The sequence below is a fragment of the Tiliqua scincoides genome, chromosome 1 (genome assembly GCF_035046505.1).
Source record: "Tiliqua scincoides isolate rTilSci1 chromosome 1, rTilSci1.hap2, whole genome shotgun sequence".
Lineage (NCBI taxonomy): Eukaryota > Metazoa > Chordata > Lepidosauria > Squamata > Scincidae > Tiliqua > Tiliqua scincoides.
The window spans coordinates 210384898-210401523 of NC_089821.1; the positions used below are offsets into that span (position 1 = coordinate 210384898).

Here is a 16626-nt window from a genome sequence, read left to right on the forward strand (position 1 = left end):
AAAGGAGGAGGTGGCAGCCAGATCACAAAGCTGCCAAAGGACAAGGAGGAGGAGGTGGCGGTGGCAGTGGGGGGATGTACGGCGCCCCCTTATGGCTTGTACAGTACCCAGGGTAGCTCTATGCTTGCTATGTCACTGCTCCGATCTCTTTATATTTCTTCAAAAATCAGCTATGTAGGGAGGACCAAATTGTCTTGGGACAGTGGCGGTGGAGGAGCAGGAATTTAATGATTTTTCTTTGCACTGTTTTCTCACCATAAATTGCCCTCCTACTATTTCTTGCCCTATTAAGGAAACTATGTCGGTGCAGATATGTTTTATGGAGCAAATAGCAGCTTGAGGGGTCCCTTTACAAGGGGAAATCAGTTTTGTGGAAATGATGGGCAGCCCAGTCCTGCCGCCGCATCCTCCGCACTTCAAGCAACCACGGGCGGCACCTCGGGAGAAGGGGATTTCATCCCCTTCCCACGGGTAAACGCAGTAGCCCTGCAATGGTGCTACTCGATTCACCGCTCCAACTCACCCACCCACTCCTATGCAGCTGTCCTAATGTAGTTCTTCCCCCCTTACACCCCACAGCTCATTTAAAAAGAAATTTAAAAGGCAGGACATCTGATCATAGCTCTTCAACATCTTGTCTTCGTTGCCCCTTGTTTGGGTCTGAGATAGTGACTTAAGGCTTTTGTGTTTAAAATAGGCTCCAGTTCATCAGTAACTGCATGCGTACTTTATTAATGATCTGTTTCTCCAAGATAGTCAAGTCATTATTCATCTTAAATTCTTATACAATATTCATTAATTAGGCCTCTTAGTTTAATTCATTTATTAGCACTATGCCATGATTTTATATTGTGCTAGCTGGACCTTTTTTTTGTCATTTTGGTTTGATCAGCCATGAGTTATTAGCATTTAAATCTGCTAACAGTATAATATGATTTTGTTTGTGGAAAATCATTAGTGCAATCCAATACAGATCAAAGGCAAGTAGTGAATACAAATAAAAGAATAGACAGTTAATATGACTAGCATTCATGTGTTAGTGAGGGTGGTAAAAATGACAAAATCAAGAGTAGATGACAAAGGGAATCCTTTGCTAGAACAAAGAAGTGCAGAAAGGCTATAATAGTCTATGGTCCTGAAAATGGGAATATCTCCTGGGATTATGATACATTCATATGGAAAGCTACTTGATGTTTTTGCTAATTATTAGATACAATTTAATTTACTGAATATAGCAAAAATGTTTGCATAGTAACAAACAAGATCCAGAGACAATACGCTATATTTCATGTATAGATTGTTCATTGAAAGTAACAACGTGTATAGCATTGATGTATAGCATAAACACAATGATACAGTGGCCAGATAGCTAAAACAGGGCAGCTGCAGAATAGATAAATTAAGCCCAGTACTAAACTCACTGACACAGCCAGGCCGCATGGCCTGTGCTGTATCCAGCGCAGGTTAGGAGGTGGCTGGAAGTCTCCTTGGGGTAAGGAGATGTATTTCCCCTTACCCCGGGTAAAACCCCAGCCACCCCATGGGAGTTCTTGGATCTGTGCCAGCTATCTAGCTGGTGTAAATCTGGGAAGCCTAGTGTTAACGCTGGCTAGGCTGGGAGGGGGGTTAGGATATGTCAGAGGCCTGCTCCACTGATCCCACATACCTCCTGGCCCCAATCTATCCCTGTCTCACCCTCTGCCCCCAAAATGCCACTTCCCACCACCAAAATACCCTCCTGACACCCTCTACCACCACCCCCTTCCACTGCTTGGCACAACCTTACCTGTGCCAGCCAGCACTGCTCCTGGATGCAGCACAGGGACGCTGGCAAAGGCTGTTGGGCCGGCGCTTCTAGCTCATGAGTAGCCACATGTTTGCGATACTCAAAGCTGGCGCAGGGACGGCTGTACCAACTCACAGACAAGTTAGGATTATATTGACAGGCTGCAATCCTATGTACACTTTCCTGGCAGTAAGTCCCAATGAACACAGTGGAACATACTTCTGAGTAGACACGCAGAGGATTGTGCTGTAACTATATATTCTCATACAGTCTGGTCACAATCACACTTGGAACAGTGCTGTTTTCACTTGGCATCCAGAGAAAGGAAGGGGGTCAAGGTGATCTCCTGGGACACAGAATTCTATACTATCAGCGCTACTACTGAGAAGGCCCTGTCCTCAGAGCATCATCCCTCAGTTGCAGGGAGAACATGAAACTGGGCCTCCTCTGATGATCAAAACATCTGTCTCATATTAGAGGAGGTGACCCATTAGATACAAACCAGTTTTCAAGTGTTTGGGGTTCTGAAGGTCAAATCATCACTTTGAATACCACTCAGTGGTAAAGTTAGTTCTTTGCATGCACAAGGTTCTAAATTCAATCTCTAACAACTAGGGCTTAGAAAAATACCTGTCTGCAATCCTAGAGAGTCACTGCCGGGTGTGTAGGCAACACTGAGCAAGGTAAAATTTAACTTAGTATCAGGCAGTGGTACTCAAACGGTGAGCTGTGGCTCCCTCGGGGGGCTGCAGAATGCAGTCAGAGGAGCCATGGAATCCTCGCAAAATACATGTTGCTCTATATAATGTATATAGGATTGTAGTCCTAATGAGGAGCTGTGGCCGATGACCCTGTAGGTCAAGGGAGCCGCCAATTGAAGAAAGTTTGGGAACCGTTGGTATACTTGGGCCAAGAAACAAACTGAGAGCCAATGAAGTTGCTAAGATTTGCAACCAGAACTGCAGCCAGATTTGCTTTATGCAGGAATGGGTGCAGCTGGTGCACCAACATAAGCTGTGTAAAAGTCCTCCTAGCTACAGCAGCCACTTGGTTATGCTGGCTTTGACTGGCACAGGTTTTTTGAAATGTTTGCATCAATACAGTTAGCTGCTAATCAAGTGACCTTTAAACCTAGGGTGCCGTGCTTGCTCTCTGATCCTGGGAAATGTGTTGACCACAAATCTGGAGACAAGGGACTTCTGTAATTTACTTGCATACTTTCAAGTTTCAGTCTGCCTGGAAGTGTCTGACAAACATTTTCTTGTTGTGGGCTAGGTGCTGAAGGTAGTTCCAGCTCCCCTTCCCTCTTTCTAAGCATCCACTCTCCTAACTTTGGACTGTACTGAACAGAAGCAAGACTAGAACAAAAATGTATTCCAATTTCTCTTGTGCCGTCTATTATGTTTCCGTTTGCTGAGATACAAAAAAGGTCATGACCCAATCTTGAGGTACACTTACCCCCCACTGTCCTTGGTCAAAGGTTTTGCAAGTTTCTTTAGAAAACTGCAAAACCATTGTGACCACATAGGATTAAAAAAAATGTGCGTACACCATGGGCAATGATGCCTGTGTCATACTGCCTTTAATTCTCTGAAAATGTATTGTCCAACCTTAAGGGAGAGCACACTCATTCCTGTATATATAACACTTTGTTTTGATACCTCTTGTGTTGCTGAGGCATTTTTCTCCACGCCCTTTCTAGGGTCCTGGCAACTTTCCTCTCCACCCCCTGCATGGCTGTCCCTGAGATCCTGTCTGAAACTCAAAGGCAATTGGGGAGCTTGACAAACTGTATTCTAACAATGTATAATATGCGTTGATCCATTTCTCTCCAGTGGAATTTAACGCTGTGAATTCTCTGTTAGGTGTAATGATCAAAGATGATGCATCTCAAATGCTCCGCGTTTTTTTGTTTAAAATGGATAGAACAATGAAGAGTTGTTCACAGCAGAGATAAATATCCACTGCAGGCTTCTGCAGAGTGCCAGCCAAGTGATATTTCTAGATGGTTCATTGTGTCTTGTTCTTTGTTGATTTTTCTTGTTCAGTATTCTTGAACTGCTGTTGCTGGAAGTACTTAGCTGAGAGATTCACAGAAAAAGTGCATAGCATGGGGTGGATGACCTATGAAGTCAGACATGAAAGGCTTCTGTTTCACTCTCTCTTTCTTCCAATGCTGTTTCACTTGATTCTGAAGCATTAGTTGCAGTGACACTACACAGCAGTCATTTTGCTCCCCAGAGTAGCCAGTTAAATTTGTCAATCTCTCTCCTTTTCTCTCTCGGTTTTTTTTAGGATCAGTCAGCGACAGGCGCCTAAAGACAAATTCATTATCCAATTTCATTTGCCGCTTGTAGTACTCTGGGAAAAGATTCACACAGTGTACAAATATTTTATATGAGAGGTTGCAGACCTCTTAATGAATTTGGAGGCCAACGGAAAGCAGTTGTAAAACCATTTTCTTTTTTCTTCCTTTGCCATGGAAGGGACAAAAAGAAAGAAATATTAATAGTGTGGAACTGAGGGTCAGGACTTCCTCACCATTTGCATCTATCTAGATTAGATCTGAAGCTTGAGTACAGTAGGGTGCAATCCGGTTCCATTGTAGTCAATGGGAACTTTGCCTCTGGTTTTAGTGAGAGATGGATATCGCTTCAAAGAGTAGCCGTGTTGGTGATGGGGAAATTAAAGGTAGATTTAAGCTGGAAAGATTCGAGACTGAAAAGATCTTCCATATAAGAGCAAGGAGTTATCAAAAGGAACAATACTTGCCTCACCTATTGAAAAGAAAGTGTGCCTTCACTGAGTTGGGTCTAGAGATGAAAACACTATTCACTCTCCAGATCTATTCAGCTTTTTTCAACATCCAACACTTCAAGTTAGAAGACTAAGTATGATGTTATAGTAGCTATCTTGATTGGCAGGATCTCTGCAGTAAAGAACTGGCAACCAATTTGGCTCTGGACAACCACAGGGAACAGAAAAAAATGGTGAGGGAAAGTGGCTCAGTCAAGGATTGCTCCTTAAAGGTTTCTTTAAATACTACAGAGCCTAATCTTGTGGTCAGTGGCACAGTTCTGTGCCGCCAGCCACAGTCACAAATGTGCCGTAAGGCACGTTTGCGGGGCTCACCGCTGGGCTCCCACCAGTGCTAGCTCAGTGCCAGCTGGTGCTGGGCTAGCGCTGGGCAGTGGCCCAGGTTCTGCAGCTCGGCGGTCTCCCGGACCACCAGGCTGCGGAACGGGAGGCGGGTGTGTGGACAGGGGCATGGGGGAGGCATTTGGGGAGGGGGGAAGCTGGCGGGTGGGAGGCATGCTGGGGGTGGGTGGGAGGAGGATCCGCGGAGTTGAGCTCTGCAGGATCCAGGGCGCTTGTGGAGGGCTGCGCGCCCTACATGAGCGCCTTTACTCTACCACCAACCTTTTGGTTGGTGGAAAAGTGAGTAGTCCCATTGCGGGGCTGCTTACCTTACTCGGGGGAAGGGGACGAATGTCCCCTTCTCCCGAGGAGCCTCCCGTGGTAGTGCGGGGGGGGGTGCAGGATTTGGTGACAGCCCTTTTCGGTGCCGCCAAGCCTGGGTGCTCTGGGCAGCTCAGGATTGGGCTATCCGACTCTTGGTGGACTTTAACCCCTTTTCTGCCCAGTCCACAGGTGTACACATTTGATCCCTGTTGTGTATATGCAACGTTGGGCAGAATGGCTTAAGTAGACCAGAATTGGCTGTGCCACATTCAGCTTTTTTATTGTCTGAATAAACATGCAGCTGAGTGGTAGTATTAAAGATCACTGCCATCATGAAATGCATCCATTGTATGTTGTAATAGTGGTGCTTTAAAAATATCAGAATAGAGCCAGAAGGGCCTTGAATGTCATACAGTCTATCAATCTTTCAGAGAGAACTGAAATAGGATCTTCTCTACACGCATAAAACAGACGGGGAATAAAAGTTAGCTGAATGCTGAAGAGAGTGTGCCTAGAGGATACCAAGCATACAAGCCAGTGACAGTACAATACATCAAGAGGTAAATGTTTAAAATTAGGCTGACTTAAACTGCTGGAAGCACAGAGAGTCGCTTTATGCTGACTCAGATAATCTAGCTCAGTATTATTATGTAGACTGGCAGTAGCTCTTCAAGCTCTGCTTCTCTGCACCCAGAGCCTCCATGTTGGGCCCATGGTCCGACACGGAGGCTCTTTATTCTACGGCAGCCCAAGGGTTGCCACAAAATCAAGTAGCCCCATTGCAGGGTTACTTGCTTTCCCCCAAGGATCTGCCTGCGGCTGCCCTGTTATGTGCAGGATGCCACAGCAGCTGTTTCGGTGCTGCAGCTGTCCCTGTGCAATGGGCAGCTCAGGATTGGGCTGTGAATCCGGCACTTGCTGCATGCAAAGAAAGTACTACCCACTAAGCAATATATCTCTATCTCACTCTGGTCTCTTGGAGCAGCACTGTTTTTAGGGTGCAATGAAGCAGCAACTCATGTATTCCAAGAGTTATGTTCTAGGATCTTCTATGACGTTGCAAAGGAGCTTAAGATACACTCAGTGTAGGCTTTTGGTGTGCCTAAGGGCCAAACTAGGTGGGCACTTCAATGTGCAGTGCAGCCAGGTGGAGCTAAGGAGGAGTTTTTGTTTTGTTTTGTTTATACAAATAGCATGTGGGGCATGCAAAGTATTGCAGAACTGTGGTGGGGTCACCTGCCTTCTCATCAGGCTAAAACAAAACTTGCAGGACAAAATAATCTCATAAGGACTTTCAATATGCTATGAAAACAGGCCTACTATTGATCAGCCTGGGTGCTATGTGCCGTGTCCTGGATAAGTACCCAACAGTAGCAAAGGCGACAGTCCTATACACAATTTCCTGAAAGTAAGCTCCATTGTACATAATGAGACTTACCTGTGAATAGACATGCCTTGGATTGCCCTTAAAAACAGCTTGGCAGGTACTGACTTGAGTTTTCTGGCACTGCCATTGTGAATGTAGGATTGTTAGAAGGCCTGGGACAAATGATTCCCTCTTAGAACCTCTTTCTGATAAGAATGGTACATTCCCAGGACCTTTAGACAAATAATCTAAACCTCCTTCCTAGTGAAGCTACTTTATTCTCTTATGTGGCATTGTTTTATTTAAGGGGAGGAAGATAGCACTGATTTCCTGATTTGCAAGACCGGTAGTCAAAATGTCCGTTGCTCAGTCAGAGGTTACCTTCTTTATCCAATGCTTCTGATGACATTTGTGTTGAAAAATCTGCTTCTAATACTGCCTTTACCAACATGAATGGATTAGTTAGCAAACTTTCAGGGTAGAGATTGGCTTACTGTATAGGCAGGCAAACCACAACTGCATATTCTTTCTTAGGGCCTGGAATTCTTGGAGTTGCTTTTTGACCACAGACTCAAGCACAATATAAACCGGTTACCATTGGCCACTTTTGTTGTCCTTTGTGACTTATAATCATGCTAGATTGTGGGTTGTTAAATGGCTGTAGTTATCCCCCTTTCTTTCAGTGTAGAAATACAGGTGGAATTAGACCTAAATGGAGTTAGTAAATGTATGGCCTCAAGGGATAATAATCATTCCAGAATAATTAATAAAGAGTAAAAGCATGTGATCTTGTATATATGCCCTTGGTGAAAATTCTACTAGTACACAGAGATATTAATAATATTTGAAGACTAAATAAGTGTATTGAATTAATTGTTTATTTGTAAATCCATTCATTCTTCCTACAACTCATATTTTAATTAGGAAGCATTCTTATGTGAAAAGAGTTTAGCACACTTTTAATGACTTACATTTCTTTAGAAAAGAATCTTATGCAATTAGTTACCACTTCCTTTGTACTACACCCACATTATTTTACATAATTTTTAATAACTATATAGATTTCATAGATCATATTTAATAGGAAGATGTTCTAAAAATTGAGCAAGCTAATTACTTGTAGGTTAATAATTGACTTGCTTAAAATTAACTATCTTTCCGGGCTTGCCTGTGATTAAAATCATTTTGTTAATTTGTATTTTCAGTAAAAATTTCAGTTGCTAATGAATTAAAATGAACAGCAGCTACTTTTGAGATTCGACATGAAAGCTGAAACTGTAGGAAGACTCTGTTATTGCCCATGGCTCTTCCACACTCTTGTAAATTGTGTCCTTTATAAAATTGTAGCAATATCTATCTACATAATTGAGGTTGCCGTCTGACATTATGAGCTACCAAAAGCCAGTTATTCAGTGCTGTTGAAGCTTTTCAAGCCATAATGTATGACCAGCCCAAAATATATATGTTTTTTGTGTGTGATTTCTAACAGGGGTCTTTCGTGGAGATGCCAGAAATTGCATCTGGCACCTTTTGGGTGTTAGGCACATGCTCCTCTAGTGTGCTATGAACCCTAGTTGTTCACAAAGATCAACAAGGCTTATGGAAAGGCATGCATGACCAAAATCATGTGGTTCATTTCTCCATTCCAGACTTGGTTTTTACTCATGTCTCCCTTTCTGTCTTCCATGTCTAGCTTTGTGCTTTCTATCATGCTGCTTCCTGCCTAGAGCAACTTTCAACTGCTACCATCCCAATCCTTCCTCATGCTATCTTTGATTGGCACTAAATGCAAGTTATATGGCTAGTTGGCAACCTTCAGTCTCAAAAGACTATGGTATCGTGCTCTGAATGGTGGTTCTGGCACAGCATCTAGTGTGGCTGAAAAGGCCAATCCGGGAGTGACAATCCCTTCCACACCGGGAGCAAGTGTAGTGTGTCCCTGGTCTGTCTCCCTGGCTATGGGCCTTCCTTCTTTGTCTCTTTGCCTCAGACTGTTGGCAAAGTGTCTCTTCAAACTGGGAAAGGCCATGCTGCACAGCCTGCCTCCAAGCAGAACGCTCAGAGGCCAGGGTTTCCAACCTGTTGAGGTCCACTCCTAAGGCCTTCAGATCCCACTTGCAGATGTATCCTCTTGTCCTTGTATCGCAGCTGTGGTCTACCTGTAGGGTTCTTTCCCTGCACGAGTTCTCCATAGAGGAGATCCTTTGGGATCCGGCCATCATCCATTCTCACTACATGACCGAGCCAACACAGGCATCTCTGTTTCAGCAGTGCGTACATGCTAGGGATTCCAGCTCATTCCAGGACTGTGTTGTTTGGAACTTTGTCTGGCCAGGTGATGCCGAGGATGCATCGAAGACAGTGTATGTGGAAAGCGTTCAGTTTCCTCTCCTGTTGTGAGCGAAGAGTCCATGACTCGCTGCAGTACAGAAGTGTACTCAGGACGCAACTTCTGTAGACCTGAATCTTGGAATGTTCCGTCAGCTTCTTGTTGGACCAGACTCTCTTTGAGTCTGGAAAACGTGGTAGCTGCTTTACCGATGCATTGGTTTAGCTCAGTATTCACTCTACTCAGTAGCTCACTCTACTCAGAGAGAAAGAGTGTCAGAGATCGTTGAGCCAAGGTACACAAAATCATGGACAACCTCCAGTTCATGCACAGAGATTGTAATGCAGGGAGGTGGGTCCACATCCTGAACCATGACATGTGTTTTCTTCAGGCTGATTGTCAGTCCAAAATCTTGGCAGGCCTTGCTAAAACGAATCATGAGCTGTTGGAGATCTTTGGCAGAGTGGGTGGTGACAGCTGCATTGTTGGCAAAGAGGATGTCACGCAGACATTTCAGCTGGACTTTGGACTTTGCTCTCAGTCTGGAAAGGTTGAAGAGCTTTCCGTCTGATCTGGTCTGGAGATAGATGCCTTCTGCTGCAGTTCCAAAGGCCTGCTTCAGCAGGACAGCGAAGACAACAGTGCCCTTCATGTCCTTGTGGAAAGACCTGATGATGCTGAGGAGCCTGGGTGGACATCCAATCTTGGGGAGAATCTTGAAGAGGCCGTCCCTGCTGACCAGGTCGAAAGCCTTTGTGAGATCTATGAAGGCTATAAAGAGTGGCTGTCGTTGTTCCCTGCATTTCTCCTGCAGCTGTCTAAGGGAGAATACCATATCAGTGGCGGACCTGCTGGCTCGGAATCCGCACTGCGATTCTGGATAGACACTTTCTGCAAGTACCTGGAGCCTCTTTAGTGCAACTCGGGCAAACAGCTTTCCTACAACGCTAAGGAGAGAGATGCCACGGTAGTTGTTGCAGTCACCCCTGTCGCCTTTGTTCTTGTACAGCGTGATGATGTTTGCATCCCTCGTATCCTGAGGTACTCCACCTTCTCTCCAGCAGAGACAGAGGATTTCATGCAGCTTAGTGACGATGATCTCTTTGCAGCACTTTAGGACTTCAGCAGGGATGCTGTCTTTTCCAGGTGCCTTGCCAAAGGCAAGGGAGTCCAGGGCCACATGAAGTTCTTCTAGGGTTGGTACACTGTCAAGCTCCTCCAACACAGGCAGGCACTAAATGTTGTTCAGTGCTTCTTCGGGGACTACATTTTCTCTGGAATATAGCTCAGAGTACTGCTGCACCCAGCGTTCCATCTGCTGTGTCCGATCCTGGATGACCTCACCTGCGGCAGACTTTAGAGGGGCAATTTTCTTCTGTGTTGGACCTAGGGCCTGCTTGATACCATCATACAACCCCTTGATGTTGCCCGTGTCATTTATATTTCTATATCAGTCATTTTCAACCACTGTGCCATGGCACACTGGTGTGCCGCGGGTGGTCTACAGGTGTGCCGCAGGAGTTTGGGGGAAGGTCATTTTTTAGTAGGGCCACTGGGGGTTGCGAGTCCCTGCTGGCAGTGCAGTGTGCCGTGTCAATTTTCTGAAAACTGATGGTGTGCCTTGACAATTTTAGCATCTTCTTAGTGTGCCGTGAGATGAAAAAGGCTGAAAATCGCTGTTCTATATAATATACTATATATTACTATAGTGTAATATAGTAATATATATTCCTATATAATTTATTATATATTATAAGTTATATAGTATTACATATACTATATAGGCCTTGTGAGGCATCCTCTAGCTCTCCAGAAGCCTTCTGGGGCTTCTGGAGGGCTGTTAAAACATCATTTCTGGTTTTCTGACAAAAACTGGAGGTAATGTTTAAAGGACCTCTGGAGTCCTCAGAAGGCTTTTGGAGGGCTAGAGAACGCCTTGTGATTCTCTAGGCATGACCAATAAGTGGGGGGCGGCAGTCTCCTGGGCAAGGGGTGGCATTCTGCAGTCCTGGCTCCAGGCAGCACTTGGCCCAAGTTTGCAATTGACAATGTGGACACCTGTGTAAGAGGAGGGTGACATTTTTGCTTCCGCTTTGCTCTCCCTTTCCCTTGTCTGTCTCATTCACATTCCTAAGATTCCATATAGAATGTCTCAGGCTCAACTTTGTTTTGGCTTTTTGACCGTGCCTTCTCGTTCTTGTAGTCAGTACTGAACTTATTGGATGAGCCCTGAAGAGAACCTTCAATGGCCCTGAGTTCAACAGAATCCTTTTGTGTTGATACAGACATGGAAAATTCATGGATCAGTTCTATGCTCCCCTGAAAAGTTTCCTTCAATCCTCATGACACCCAGCCAGCATATATTCAGGAATGCTCAGTTTGTTGTAAAGGAGCAAAAGTCACATAATGCATGCAGAGGGAGGCACCTAGGTCAGAAATTTCACCAAACTTTGGAACAATCTGGTTTGGAGTATGTATTTTGGCATGTCAGTAAGATGCACCAGTATTTCGAACTGGGCAATTCCCTCCGTTGCTCTTCAGCTTGTCCAGATTGTTCTCTCTACTCTGTCCATCAGACACCTGGGAAAATAACAATTCCCACATCCATTGGCAACTGGGATGCTGCCATAGTTGCATTCTGAACATCAGGGAAGAATGACGGGGAAAGAAGGGAGAGACCTCCTTCTTCTTCATCCTCCTGCTGTGGTAATCAATCAGGGAAAAGAGAGAGCTCCCTCTTTTCCCGCCACCATCACCTTCTGTACACGACCCCCGTAGAACGATGCCTGCATTTCAGCACCCAGTAACTTTTCCAATTGTGAGCTTTGAATTCCAATAATGAAATTTGACCCCAAAATTCAAGATCTGAATTTTAGAAATGAAATTTGCTAGTGTAGTTTTGTTGTTTTGGTTGGCTGTGTGAATGAGTGATTATAAAATTTTCTTAATTATATTGCTTTGGCTGTCCTGACAAGTACTGATTGCTACTGCATGTCTATTGTCAGATGCTGTCAAACACTGATGGCTGCATGTCTGATACTGTCAAATATTGACAGCTGCTACAAGCCATCTGTTAAATTCTGTCAAATATTCATTGCTACATATCAGAAACTGTCAGATATAGACTGATACTCCATGGTAGTTGTCAATTATTGCCAACTGCTGGTTGTTACATGGCTGATACAGTGAAATGCTTTGGATTTGCTATCAAAGGTGGCCAGCTATCCTATACCATCAAATTCTGATTGCTGTTGGAGAATGTTGATGTTGTAGAGAATATCCTGAAGATATTCATCGTGAAAATTTATACAAGTGAATGCTAAGGAGACATGGCGTGGGTGTCTGTGTCACATCTAATCCAGATAAACATAGAGTCCATTTTACCCTAGTATGTGTGAATAATATTTTTGAGGTCACATCCTATTAAGAATTTCTTTCCTACTACTTAAATATTGTCTTTAGTTTTAGCTTTTTTCCCCCAGTTAATACGCACCCTCACAGCTAATCACCAAAGCTGTCCGAACTAACATCAAAATCAGAACTGTCAATGGGGTTGCACTCAAGCAATGAGAAAAATTGAGCCAGTAATTGAATTAAAGGTTGATTTCTTATTATTACAAGAAGTAATATGTGGCCACTCAGCATCCCATCCACCTCATCCCTGAGGGTTCCCTGATCTCAGGAGCAGTTTTTTTTGGAGGGGGGGGGCTCATTGGGCTGCTATGGAGAGGAGGGGACTTCTCAGATCCATGCCAGCCATTTAGCTGGCACAAATCTGGGAAGCCCAGTGGAACACAGGCAGGCCAGGAGGTGAGTTAGGATATGACATGTGCCACTGTCGCCAAGACTGCCCCCTCCCAGGCCTGATCCACTTCCCATTCCACCCTTCCCTGCCCAAGTGCCCCCACCATTTCTCCAAACCGCCCTCCCACCACCCTCTCCCAGCCCCAACTGGGCCTGCTAGCTTGCGAGTTGTTGCAAACGTGCCTTACAGTATTATTCAATTGCACCATGAATTTGTTTCTACTTTTTTGATTTAGAAAAAGAGTTGGCACCCACAAGGTTTGAATGAGAATCTGCACACTACACAAAAGAGCATTGGAATCCTAGATAGAATGTACTGTCCCAGCTCCATATGCCATGGAATATAAATAATGATCATTTTGAAATTCTTTCTTGGTACTAGCTACAGACACTTTTACTGATGTTTCTATGCCTCTCACTGATGCTCCTAACATAGCCAAAATGATTAGCTTACTCTGGGACATCCAGGCAACTTGCATAGTCTCATTTTCAGCTTCAGATACATAATTAAGGAGGAAGAAAAGATCTGATAGAGTTGAATAAGGGAGACAGAAGTAAAAGATCTTCCTGGCAAGGTTTTCCTTTATTGTAACGGACTCTATAATTTCTGGGCATCATGCCTACCAGTTCGTATATCAACTTTCCTTTGGAATATATTTGAAATATATACCACCAGCAACACTTTATTGTCTCAATTGATCTTCATTCAATTTGGGGAGAAGCCAGATTATTACAAAATGGACTTCTGATTGCATCACTTTTGTGGAGGTCAGCCTATTTCTTTTTCAGTGATGAGAAATGACTTAATTGGCTACAGAAAGCACATTATTCAGCCAAAACAGGAGAAGGACTGTATTACCTAGGATGACTGAGAAGCTTCAGATCAAAAATGAGGCTTCAGTGGTTGCTGGGGATTTGTTGTTGTGTGATTTTTGTGTGTGAAAAGGGTGGCCTTCTGTAGGCCATCCATGACACTTGTATTAAATGGGGTCGTGTTTAATTTGTTTGCACAATATATCACACTCTCTGCTCCAGCCTCCTGGATACTAACAACAGTATAGGTTTTATGCTGTTTGTTAGCATGCACTAAGGGAGATCTTCCCAACCCACTAGCCATGTATCATGGGCTGGGTGTTTGGCAACCCTCCACTTTTTGCAGTTCCAACTGGGCAGCAAAATCAAGAGTCCCTTGTGGGACTATTTACCTAGTCCCTTGTGGACAACCAAACGTGACTGGTGAGCTATGTCAGACCTTGTGGGGCACAATTTGTGCATATTTTCCATGGATTAACATGTTGTCCAATAGAGCAGATTGTGGTCTGATGACACAGAAAGTAGTATTGGCAACCTTCAGTCTCGAAAGACTAGGGTATCACGCTCTGAAAGGTGGTTCTGGCACAGCATCTAGTGTGGCTGAAAAGGCCAATCCGGGAGTGACAATCCCTTCCACACCGGGAGCAAGTGCAGTCTGTCCCTGGTCTGTCTCCCTGGCTATGGGCCTTCCTTCTTTGCCTCTTAGCCTCAGACTGTTGGCAAAGTGTCTCTTCAAACTGGGAAAGGCCATGCTGCACAGCCTGCCTCCAAGCGGGCCGCTCAGAGGCCAGGGTTTCCCACTTGTTGAGGTCCATCCCTAAGGCCTTCAGATCCCTCTTGCAGATGTCCTTGTATCGCAGCTGTGGTCTATCTGTAGGGCGCTTTCCTTGCACGAGTTCTCCATAGAGGAGATCCTTTGGGATCCGGCCATCATCCATTCTCACGACATGACCAAGCCAACGCAGGCGTCTCTGTTTCAGCAGTGAATACATGCTAGGGATTCCAGCACGTTCCAGGACTGTGTTGTTTGGAACTTTGTCCTGCCAGGTGATGCCGAGGATGCGTCGGAGGCAGCGCATGTGGAAAGCGCTCAGTTTCCTCTCCTGTTGTGAGCGAAGAGTCCATGACTCGCTGCAGTACAGAAGTGTACTCAGGACGCAAGCTCTGTAGACCTGGATCTTGGTATGTTCCGTCAGCTTCTTGTTGGACCAGACTCTCTTTGTGAGTCTGGAAAACGTGGTAGCTGCTTTACCGATGCGCTTGTTTAGCTCGGTATCGAGAGAAAGAGTGTCGGAGATGGTTGAGCCAAGGTACACAAAGTCATGGACAACCTCCAGTTCATGCTCAGAGATTGTAATGCAGGGAGGTGAGTCCACATCCTGAACCATGACCTGTGTTTTCTTCAAGCTGATTGTCAGTCCAAAATCTTGGCAGGCCTTGCTAAAACGATCCATGAGCTGCTGGAGATCTTTGGCAGAGTGGGTAGTGACAGCTGCATCGTCGGCAAAGAGGAAGTCACGCAGACATTTCAGCTGGACTTTGGATTTTGCTCTCAGTCTGGAGAGGTTGAAGAGCTTTCCGTCTGATCTGGTCCGGAGATAGATGCCTTCTGTTGCAGTTCCAAAGGCCTGCTTCAGCAGGACAGCGAAGAAAATCCCAAACAAGGTTGGTGCAAGAACACAGCCCTGCTTCACTCCACTTCGGATGTCAAAAGGGTCTGATGTGGAGCCATCGAAGACAACAGTGCCCTTCATGTCCTTGTGGAAAGATCTGATGATGCTGAGGAGCCTGGGTGGACATCCAATCTTGGGGAGAATCTTGAAGAGGCCGTCTCTGCTGACCAGGTCGAAAGCCTTTGTGAGATCTATGAAGGCTATAAAGAGTGGCTGTCATTGTTCCCTGCATTTCTCCTGCAGTTGTCTAAGGGAGGACACAGAAAAGTACCCTGAAAAGGCTGCTGAATCATCAGACGCAGGTTCTGCTATCTTTGCCAGGATGGCGTAATGGTTGTGGCATTGGACTTAGACCTGGAAGATCCAGGTTCAAAACCCCTGCTCAACCATGTGGCTTCCTGCATGACCTTGGGCCAATCACTGTCTCTAAGCCTAACCTACCTCACAGGGTTGTTATGAGATAATAAAATACCTGTATCCTATTGCCCACTTGCTTGCACCTTGCATTCAGGGAGGGCATTCCCTCCTTGCATTCAGGGAGGGCACCAGGATGAGGTCTCTTGTTATCTGGTGTGCTCCCTGGGGCATTTGGTGAGCCACTGTGAGATACAGGAAGCTGGACTAGATGGGCCTATGGCCTGATCCAGTGGGGCTGTTCTTATGTTCATTCAGAGATAGGTTACCTCTAGAATCCAGAGGTTGCATGTATAGTCATCTTGTGTAACCTGTGGTGGGCTTTTCCTTTTTGCCTTCATTCTGGCTGAAGCGAATGCACAAGACAGGAATGGTGCCTGACCTTTTCTCATTCTTTCTCTATTTATCCTGTGCAGAAATAGGAAGTTTCTAGGAACAGCAGCTTCATACCACTGGCCAGTGTCTATTTTCTGAAAAGGATTCTTCAATCCCATCTTTTGCTTCTATAGCACTAGACATCATGCCATGGTGGAATGCAAACTTTTCCTACATACAGAACTCTTCCAAAAGGCTATTTGGACTTTTGGGGAAAGCTACTTGCATTCTGCAATGCTAACAACGAGTTAAAAAAAAAAAGCCATACAACACTTTGATGTACAAAGGAATCCAGAAATGTACTTACTTAGTCAAGAATGTGACTGGCTTGACTTTTGTATCATGTTACACATCATGGTTCAGGCATCTTGTTTGCCTTACAAGGTTTTACAGGCAGAGTCGGGGATGTTGTTCTGAGCTGCTGGAGTAACTCTGAGTGCAGCTAAACAGCTGATTTAATGAGTTAGGAATTTAGCACAATGCTGTATTCAAAGAATTCAGGCACCAAAGGCCAGTTGTCAGCAGTATTTCCCTCTGGCTGTACATCCACAAGCAAAACAACTTTCTGTATTATCTTAACCCACATGTCAATTACATTACGGCA

General features: G+C 44.9%; 1 long non-coding RNA gene across 1 annotated transcript in view; it reads right to left on the reverse strand.

The window, feature by feature from the left end:
• The window catches only part of LOC136651743 (uncharacterized), a 43158-nt gene extending 26750 nt beyond the window's left edge, over positions 1 to 16408 (reverse strand). The window contains exon 1 of the long non-coding RNA XR_010794543.1: positions 16330 to 16408. This is a non-coding gene — a long non-coding RNA (uncharacterized lncRNA). The remainder of the gene's footprint in view (positions 1 to 16329) is intronic.
• Positions 16409 to 16626: the final 218 nt, after the last annotated feature.